The 10,927-nt window shown below is 41.7% G+C and overlaps 1 protein-coding gene across 1 annotated transcript in view; it reads right to left on the bottom strand.

Annotated features, from left to right (window-relative positions):
* The window catches only part of LOC102283815 (probable 2-ketogluconate reductase), a 31,535-nt gene extending 20,672 nt beyond the window's left edge, over window positions 1–10,863 (bottom strand). Inside the window, exon 1 of the mRNA XM_070361678.1 lies at window positions 10,599–10,863. The gene's annotated coding sequence lies outside the window, so the exon portion shown is untranslated. The remainder of the gene's footprint in view (window positions 1–10,598) is intronic.
* Between the last annotated feature and the right edge of the window lie 64 nt (window positions 10,864–10,927).

Raw genomic sequence — 10,927 nt, forward strand, 5'->3', positions numbered from 1 at the left:
AGAACAGAAAAAACCACAACATACTGAGGAAGAATTAGAAAGATACGAAAAAAGAGGAACAAAGATTACTGATAAAGAATGGTTACAGTCCGAGGATGGACGATTAATAATTCCTGAAAATGCTCAGTAGAAAATTCTTAAGGATTCACATCAGAGTGTTCATTTGGGTGCAGAGAGTACTTACTAAATGGCTTCTCATTTGTTTGAAGGTAAAAATGTAATAAAAACTTAAAAAAATATTATCAAAAGGTGTAAGGTTTGTCAGAAAAATAACCCAAAGACTGAAAAGCTAGCAAAATCTGGATTACAACGAAGTGGGAAGTATCCTGGAGAGGACTGGGAAATTGATTTTACTCATATGCCAAAAGCCAATGGATATTCTTGCTTACAAGTTTGGGTAGATACTTTTACTGGATGGATTGAGGCTTTTCCCTGTCATAGGGAACAGGATAAGGAGGTTATAAAGATTTTAATCCATAAAATTATCCCCAGGTTTGGGCTGCCACAGAGCCTTCAGAGTGACAATGGCTCTGCCTTTAAAGCTGCTGTAACTCAGGGGGTATCTAAAACTCTAGGAATAAAATATCACTTACACTGTTCCTGGAGACCCCAATCCTCAGGAAAGGTTGAAAAAGGTAATGACATTATCAAAAGACATTTGCGAAAATTGACTCAAGAGACGCAGGACAATTGGATTAAAGTCCTACCCATAGCTTTAATGAGGGCTCGAACTGTCCCTAAAAAAGAGGGACTGTCCCCCTTTAAATATATTTATGAAAGGCCTTTCTTACGCACAGACATTGTTATAGACCCTAAAGCCTTGGTATTAACTAGTTATGTAACTCAGCTCTCAGCTTTTCAACAGGCATTAACAGAACTCTGGGAGACAACTCCTGACCCCACCTCTGAGTCAAACAAGCCTCTATTTGAGCCAAAAACTGAGGTCCTCATAAAAACATTGGGATCTGGAGGCCCATCCCTCGAGCCCCTCTGGGAAGGCCCTTACCAGGTTATTCTTTCTTCTCCCACAGCTGTCAAAGTGCCAGAAATTGATTCGTGGGTACATCACACTCAAGAGGTGATACCATGACCAAAACTAAGTGACATCTGTTTATATCTTTACTTTCTGTACTCTGACTTTGTACTTTTCAGATGGGCCTGATAACCTAGGTGAGCCTACTTCTGCTGACTCCAGAAATCCTGAGTGTACCGTTTGATCCTCAAGACAATGCCTTCTTCTGGGCTCACTCCTACCCTGCATTCCACAATCGGTCTAACTGCTGGGTCTGTAGAACACTCCCCTCTTCATCAGTGGGAGGTTTCCCATGGTGGACATCTCCACTTAAAAGAAAAGACTTTCTCCAAGTCTCTAAATACCTTCAACAATAATCACATGCGATACCTCTTCTTCATCTGATGACATCTACCAACCCTAAAATGAACTAGTGCAACACATTTCACTTTAACTATACACATAATGTGAATTTAAATTTTGGTTTTAACTTGTTTTAATGACTATGTTGCCTTACATCTGTAACTGTGTAACTAGATTTGTTTCTAGCCACATAAAAGCTTTTAAGTTACAAATGGTTGCTCAAACTCCTGCTACTGCTACAGCTTCCTCCAACTACTACTTGGGGCCCCTGGATCAGATATCCTCAATATGAGGATTAGGAGAATATGTTGCCTCACCAATTTAGGGACAATGCCCCTTGTCAGCTCCGAAGCAGTTATGGAACAAAAAAGATGCCCCTTTTCCCTAGGCAACATAATTCTCCTAAAAGAAAAGGGGGGAATAAGAGGGTAACAGGCAGGAAGGCCAGGGGTCTCCAAACGGAGGAAATAGCCTGCAAGTGTCAGACATTTTTCTCTCTCTTAAGCGGCAGGAGGAAACAAACTAGTGATATTTTTTCCTTCTCTATACAAATTTAAAAGGAGGTTTCTCTTAAAATACTGTGTTGCCATAATGACACCTGGTTTCACCTGAAGTTAACTATTCTCAAACCTAGAGATAACCAATGCCTTTTTCTTACGGAAATGTTTGTCTTAAGTTATGTTAATGGACTATGCTTTTACCCCAAACTCTGTCTTCAAGTCCCTTCAGCCTCTTGGCTCAGAACCTACTTGACATACCAGTATGTTATACTCAGATATTGTTCCCCTAATCTATGTAAATAAAACTATTTGTATGGTGGTCTGCCTTTCTTCAAGATTCAAGTTAATCATTTATGGCCCAGGATAAACAATTTGCTGCCAAGATTATCCCTAAATACATCTTATGAGTGAGGGGCCTGGTGCCATTCTGAATTTTAAGACATTCCTTTCTTTCATTAACAGACTGCTAGTGATATATAACATCCAGCTGAAGACTAAGAGGGGGGTATTCTTTCTGCCCCCTTCTGATGCCTATGTCAGAAGCTTTCTCTATCTCCTTTATACTTTAATAAAACTTTATTACACAAAAGCTCTGAGTGATCAAGCCTCGTCTCTGGCCCCGGATTGAATTCTTCTCCTCCAGGGGCCAAGAATCCCAGCGTCTTTGTGTGATTCAGCAACAACCTTTCACCCCTATACCAAAATCAGACAAAGATACTGCAAGAAAACTACAGACCAATATCCTTTGTGAGTTATAGACACAAAACCTTCAATAAAATACTAGCAAACCAAATTCAGCAATATATTTTGAAAAACTACTGAGACCAAATAGGACTTAGCTTCCCTGGTGGCTCAGAAGATAAAAGAATCTGCCTGCAATGCAGGAGACCTATGTTCAATCCCTGGGTCAGAAAGATCCCCTGGAGAAGGAAATGGCAACCCAGTCCACTATTCTTGCCTGGGAAATCCCACAGACAGAGGAGCCTGGAGGGCTACAGTACATGGGTCGCAAAGTGTTGGACACGACTGAGTTGTTCAGTTGCCCAGTCATGTCTGACTCTTCATGACCCCATGGACTGCAGATGCCAGGCCTCCCTGTCCCTCACCATCTCCCAGAGTCTGCCCAAGTTGATGTTCACTGCACTGGTGATGCCATCCAGCAATCTCATTCTCTGACACCCTCTTCTTCTGCCCTCAATCTTTCCCAGCATCAGGGACTTTTCCAATAGTTTCCTGTTCATATCAGGTGACCAAAATACTGGAGCATCAGCTGCAGCATCAGTCCTTCCAGTGAATATTCAGGGTTTGTCTCCCTTAAGATTGCCTGGTTTGATCTCCATGCTGTCCAAGGGACTTTCAGGAATCTTCTCAAGCACCATAGTTCAAAAGCATCAATTCTTTGGTGTTCTGCTTTCTTTACAGTCCAGGTCTCACAGGTCTTCTCACATGGGAAGACCATAGCCTTGACTATACGGACCTTTGCCAGCAGAGTAGTGTCTCTGCTCTTCAACACATTGTCTAGCTTTCTCATTGCTTTCCTGCCAAGAAGCAATTGTCTTCTGATTTCATGGCTTCAGTCACCATCCACAGTGACTTTGGAGCCCCAGAAGAGGAAATCTGTCACTACTTCCACCTTTTCCCCCCCTCTATTTGCCATGGAGTAATGGGGCCAGATGCCATGATCTTAGTTTTTTTAACTAAGCCAGCTTTTTTAGTCTAGCTTAGTTTAGCTTTTTTCAGTTTAGTTTTTTCAGTCTGAAGCCGGCTCTTTCACTCTCCTCCTTCACCCTAATCAAGAAGCTCTTTAGTTCCTCTTTGCTTTCTGCCATTAGAGTGGCATCATCTGCATATCTGAGGTTGTTGATGTTTCTCCTGCTTATCTTGATTCCAGCTTGTAACTCATCCAGCCCAGGCATTTCTCATGATGTGCTCAGCATATAGGTTAAACAATCCTATAGACAGAGAAGCCTGGCGGGCTACAGTACATGGGGTTGCAAAGAGTCAGACATGACTGAGAGACTAATACTAGTACTTAAATAAGATTTATTCTAGGAATGCAAGGTTGGTTTCACTTCAGTTGCTCAGTCACATGTGACTCTTTGCGAACCCAAAGACTGCAGCACACCTCCCAGGCCTCCCTGTCCATCACCAACTCCTGGAGCTTGCTCAAACTCATGTCCATTGAGTCAGTGATGCCATCCAGTCTTCTCATCCTCTATCATCCCCTTCTCCTCCAGCCTTCAATCTTTCCCAGAGTTAGGGTCTTTTCCAATGAGTCCGTTATTCATATCAGGTGGCCAAAGTATTGGAGTTTCAACTTCAGCATCAGTCCTTCCAATGAATACTCAGGACTGATTTCCTTTAGGATGGACTGGTTGGATCTCCTTGCAGTCCAAGGGACTCTCAAGAGTCTCCTCCAACACGACAGGTCAAAAGCATCAATTTTTCAGCACTCAGCTTTCTTTACAGTCCAACTCTCACATCCATACATGACTACCGGAAAAACCATAGCTTTGACTACATGGACCTTTGTCAGCAAAGTAATGTCTCTGCTTTTTAATATGCTATCTAGGTTGGTCATAACTTTTCTTTCAAGGAGTAAGCGTCTTTTAATTTCATGGCTGCAGTCACCATCTGCAGTGATATTGGAGCCGAAAAAAATAGTCTGTCCCTGTTTCCATTGTTTCCCCATCTATTTGCCATGAAGTGATGGGACCAGATGCCATGATCTTACTTTTCTGAATGTTGAGTTTTTAGCCAACTTTTTCAGTCTATTCTTTCACTTTTATCAAGAGGCTCTTTAGTTCTTCTTCACTTTCTGCCATAAAGGTGGTGTCATCGGGATACCTGAGGTTATTGATATTTCTCCCAGCAATCTTGATTCCAGCTTGCGGTTCATCTAGCCCAGCATAGCACGTGATGTACTCTGCATATAAGTTAAATAAGCAGGGTGACAATATACAGCCTTGACGTACTCCTTTCCTGATTTGGAACCAGTCTGTTGTTCCATGTTCATTTCTAATTGTTGCTTCTTGACCTGCATACAGATTTCTCAGGATGCAGATAAGATTGGTTTAACATACAAAAAATCAGTGTAGTACACCATATTAGCAGAATAAAGTACAAAACCCATATGATCATCTCAATAGAAAAAGCACTTGGCAAAACCAAACAGCATTTCATGATTAAAACAGGGCTTCCCTGCTGGTCCAGTGGTTAAGAATTTACCTTGCAATGCAAGGGACACCACTTAGAGCCCTGCTCTGGGAAGATCCCACCTGCCACAGGGCAACAGGGCCCGTGTGCTGCAACTACTGAAGCCTGCGAACCCTAGAGTCCATGCTCCACAACGCGAGAAGCCATAACAACTAGAGGCCTATGCACCACAACTACAGAAAGCCTGTGCATGGCAACAATGATGCAATGCAGCCAAAATGAATAAATACTAAAAAATAAACAACCACGCAACAAAGTAGGAATAGAAATGAATTTCCTTAACCTCATAAAGGGCATCTGTGAAAAACCCACAGTAAACATGATATTGAATAGTGAAAGTCTGAATTCTTACCTCCTAGGATAAGGAACAAGACAAAATGTCTACTCCTGCCACTTCTATTTTACACTGTAGTAGATGTTTTAGCCAGGGCAGTTAGACAATGAAGAAATAAAAAGCATCTAGATTGGAAGGGAATAAATAAACTGTCCCTGTTTGTAGATGACATGATCTTATATGCAGAATATCTCAAGGAATCCACTAAAAAAACCATTCAAAATAATAAATGATTTAGCAAGGTTGCAGAGTATGTGTTAAGTCACTTCACACATCTCTGACTCTTTGCAACCCTATGGACTGTAGCCCACCAAGCTTCTCTGTCCATGGATTTCTCAAGATAAGAATACTGGAGTGGGTTGCCATGCCCTCCTCCAGGGGATCTTCCGACCCAAGGATCAAATCCACATCTCTTATGTCTCCTGCATTGGTAGGCAGGTACTTTACCACAAGCACCACCTGGGAAGCCCAAAGAGTACAAGATCACTATACAAAAATCAATTGTAATTTGTAATGTATAGAAATATCAAAACACTATGTTATGCACCAGGAACCAACATAGTGTTGTGGGTCAATTATGCTTCAAAAAACAAAAAATTCACAGAAAAAGAGAAGATTTGTGCTTTACTATAGGTGGGGGGATGAGGGAAGGAGAACTATAAGAAGGTGGTCAAAAGGTACACATTTTCTGTTTTAAGTAAGTGAGCTGAGCTTTGCTGAGTACTGAAGAATTGATGCTTTTGACCTGTGGTGTTGGAGGAGACTTGAGAGTCCCTTGGACTGCAAGGAGATCAAAGCAGTCAATCCTAAAGGAAATAAATCCTGAATATTCATTGGAAGGACTGATGCTGAAGCTGAAGCTCCAATACTTTGGCTACCTGATGCAAAGAACTGATTCATTGGAAAAGACCCTGATGCTGGGAAATATTGAAGGCTGGAGAAGGGGACGACAGAGAATGAGATGGTTGGATGGCATCACCAACTCAACAGATTGGAGTTTGAGTAAACTCCGGGAGTTGGTGATGGACAGGGAGGCCTGGCGTGCTGCAGTCCATGGGGTTGCAAAGAGTCAAACAAAACTGAGTGACTGAACTGAACTGAACTGAAGTAAGTGAGGCTTCCCTGGTGGTTCAGTGGTAAAGAATCCACCTGCCAATGCTGGAGACACAAGCTCGTTCCCTGGTCCAGGAAGATCCATCATGCCTGGGACAACTAAGCCCATATGCCACAACTACTGAGCTTGTGTTCTGGAGTCCTGGAGCCACACCCACTCCATCCCAAACCACTGAAACTGTGTTCTGGAGTCCTGGAGCTGTGTCTACTGAAGCCCAAACGCTCTAGAGCCTGTGCTCCACAACAGGAGAAGGTGCTGCAATGTGAAGCCCATACGCCACAACTAGAGTGGCCCCTGCTTGCCACAACTAAAGAAAAGCCTATGCAGCAACAAGGATCTAGCACAGCCAAATAAATAAATAAAACTGCATAACAAGGATTAAAAAGTACTACAGATGTACAATATGATTAATATAATAAACACAGCTATAAATTATATATGAAGGTTGTTAAGAGTGTAAATACTAAGAGGTCTCATCAGGGGAAAATATTTTTTCTTTCTTTTCTTTTTTATCTATATAAGATAATGGATGCTCACTAACCTTACTATGATAATCATTTCATGATGTACACAAGTCAAATCATTATGCTGTACACTTTAAACTTATACAATGCTGTATGTCAGTTACAGCTCAATAAAACTGGAATAACAAATAAAACCAAATGATAAAATCTATTTCTATACATTGATTATGAATAACCTGAAAATATTTAAAATAACAATTCCATTTAAATAGCATCAAAAGGAATAAAATATTTAGGAACAAAATTAATAAACAGTGCAAGACATGAATAGTGGTAACTATAAAAATCATAGAAATTAAAGAAGGTCTATATAATGGAAAGATATCCCATATTCATGGATTGGAAGACTTAATACTATTAAGATGGCAATATTCCCTAAATAGGTGTACAAATTCAACAAAATTCCTATCAAAATCCCAGGAGTGTGTGTGTTTCTTTTTGTTTTTGCAGAAATTGATAAACTAATCCTAAAGATTATATGGAAATGCAAGGGACCCAGAATGGCCAAGCCAGTCTTAACAAGGAACAGAATAGAAGGACTAACACTTCCTGATTTCACAGCTTATTACAAAGCTATGCTAATCAAGACAGTCTAGTACGACATTAGGCTAGACATACACATCATTGGAATAGACTTGAGACTACAGAAATAAATCCTTATATTTAAAGTCAACTGATTTTCAACAAGAGTGTCAAGGCAACTTGATGGTGAAAAAAAAATCTTTCCAATAGATGGTTCTGTGACACCTGGATATCCACATACAAAAGAACGGAGTTGTCAATCCCTGGTTGGTGAACTAAGATCCCACAAGCCACATGGAATGGCAAAAACAAAACAAAAAATCAAAAGAGTGGATTTGGATACCTACCTAACACCATACACAAAAACTTATTCAAAATGACCACAAACCTAAAAGGAAAAGTTAAAACTGTAAAACTTATGGAGAAAGAGTAGTACATATTCCTGGTCTTGAGTTAGGCAATGGTTTCCTAGATATGACACTCAAAGCACAAGCAACAGAGTGAAAAGAAGATACATTGGACTTCTTCAAAATTTTCAAGTTTTATGCTGCAACCAATACCAATAAAAAGTGAAAATTCAATCTACAAAGTGGGAGGTAATATTTTCACATCATATATCTGATGAGAGATTTCTATCCAGAATGTATAAAGAACTCCTGTAACTCAATAGTAAAAAGACAACTAATCCATTTTTAGTGACCAAAGGATATAAACAGACATTTCTCCAAATGGCCAACAAGTATATTAAAAGATGCTCTATAGCACTAACCATCAGGGAAAGTTTTGATGTAATAAAACATCACAACTAGCAGGATATCATTCCAAAAAAACAGCTACAAAAACACACAAATAACAAGAGACAAAGACATGGAGAAATCCAATACCATCATTTGCTGTTGGAAATGTAAAATGGTATAGCTGCGTCTGAAAACAGTTGGCAATTTCTCAAAACATTATATGTAATTATAATATGATTCAGCTACCCCACCTGTATATAACTAAGAAAAATGAAGACTTAAATCTATACAAAAACTTGTATATGAGTGTTCATAGCAGCATTACTCATAACAGCCAAAAAGTGTAAACAACTCTAATGTCAATTAATTGATGGATAGATAAAATGCAGTATATCTAAACAACAAACAACAAAAAGGAACTAAGTACAGTTGATCCTTCAGTGATGTCCCTCTGTGAAGTCAAAAATCTTTGCATAACTATACAGTTGGCCCCTTATATCCCTAGTTCCCCAGATTTACCCAACTGCAGGCCATGTAGTACACACAGTACATGTGTAAGTTCAAATCCGTGTTGTTCAAGGGTCAACTGTGCTGATGCCTGCTATTATGTTTATACAATGTGGGTGAACCCTGGGAACATTATGCTAAGTGAAGGAAGTCAAAAGACTACATATTTATGTTTACATTTACACAAAACATCTAGGATAGGTTGCCTGCATGCATGCTAAGTCGCTTGAGTCATGTCTGACTCTGTGCAACCCTATGGACTGCAGCCCACCAGGCTCCCCCGTCCCTGGGATTCTCCAGGCAAGAACACTGGAGTGGGTTGCCATTTCCTTCTCCAATGCATGAAAATGAAAAGTGAAAAGTGAAGTCGCTCAGTCGTGTCTGACTCTTAGCGACCCCATGGACTGCAGCCTGCCAGGCTCCTCTGTCCATGGGATTCTCCAGGCAAGAATACTGGAGTGGGTTGCCATGCCCTCCTCCAGGGGATCTTCCCCACCCAGGCATGGAACACAACTGTCTTTTGTCTTCTGCATTGGTAGGCAGGTTCTTTACCACTAGAACCACCAGGGAAGGCCCTAGGATAGATTAAAAGTTGCCAAAAGCAAAAGGGATGAGAAGGATGTGGGACTAACTGCTGTGTCTGCTCTGCTTAGTCTCTCAGAAGTGTTCAACACTTTGAGACACCATAGACTGCAGGCCACCAGGCTCCTCTGTCCATGGGGATCCTCCAGGCAAGAATACTGGAGTGGACTGCCATGCCCGCCCATAACTGGATCACAGAGTTCCATAACTCTGTGAAAAACCATCTTATTTTAAATGGGTGCATCACTTGATGGTAGTAGTACAACATAGTGAAAGTCGCTCATTCATGTCCGACTCAGTACGACCCATGTCGCATGGAATGCGCATGGAATGGCGCATGGAATCCTCTCGGCCATAATACTGGAGTGGGTAGCCTTTCCCTTCTCCAGGGGATCTTCCCAACCCAGGGATCCCACATTGCGGACGGATTCTTTACCAGCTGAGCCACAAATGGTATGTGAATAATATCTCAACAAAGCTTTTAAACAAAATAAGTATCTGGAGTGGTAATGTTGCAAAATGATGTGAACATACTAAATGCCACTGAACTATATAGCTAAAATGTTAACTTTTATATTATTTAAATTTTACAATAACAATATGACCAACCTAGACAGCATATTAAAAAGCAGAGACATTACTTTGCCAACAAAGGTCCGTCTAGTCAAGGCTATGGTTTTCCCAATAGTCATGTATGGATGTGAGAGTTGGGCTATAAAGAAAGCTGAGTGCAGAAGAACTGATGCTTTTGAACTGTGGTGTTGGAGAAGACTCTTGAGAGTCCCTTGGACTGCAAAGAGATCCAACCAGTCCATCCTAAAGGAGATCAGTCCTGGGTGTTCATTGGAAGGACTGATCCTGAAGCTGAAACTCAATACTTTGGCCACCTGATGCAGAGAGCTGACTCATTTGAAAAGACCCTGATGCTGGGAAAGATTGAGGGTGGGAGGAGAAGGGGAAGACAGAGGATGAGATGGTTGGATGGCATCACCGACACAATAGTCATGGGTTTGGGTGGACTCCGGGATTTGGTGATGGACAGGGAGGCCTGGCATACTGCGGTTCATGGGGTCGCAAAGAGTCGGACACGACTGAGCAACTGAACTGAACAACAAAAAAAATGTTTAGAAAAACTAATTTCAATAAGTTATTTGGGCGCGGGGGGGGGGGCGGGATTTGCGTCTTACCAGTACTTTTCTGTTAATGAACAGCTTTTCACAAGTAAAGCAACTGTGCTTGCGTCTGGAAAGCAGGGCCTCCAAAGTAATTAGGGGGGCTCTGTGTGGGAGTGAACGGCGACGAGCCCTTCCTCAGAGAGGTTATCCTCTTCATTCACTCCTGGGTCCCGGTCGCACCGCGGAAGCTCGGACGCCGACTCACTGGAGACACAGTAGGTCTGAAGCAGCCACCGCCTCCAAGACGCTCATAACACTAACTCCACCCACCTTCAGCCTCCAGTCTCTCAGAGTGGAGTCCACGCCCCTGCCCGGCCCGGGCGCGCGCACGCACTGCCCGG

Source organism: Bos mutus, chromosome 24, assembly GCF_027580195.1.
Source record: "Bos mutus isolate GX-2022 chromosome 24, NWIPB_WYAK_1.1, whole genome shotgun sequence".
NCBI lineage: Eukaryota > Metazoa > Chordata > Mammalia > Artiodactyla > Bovidae > Bos > Bos mutus.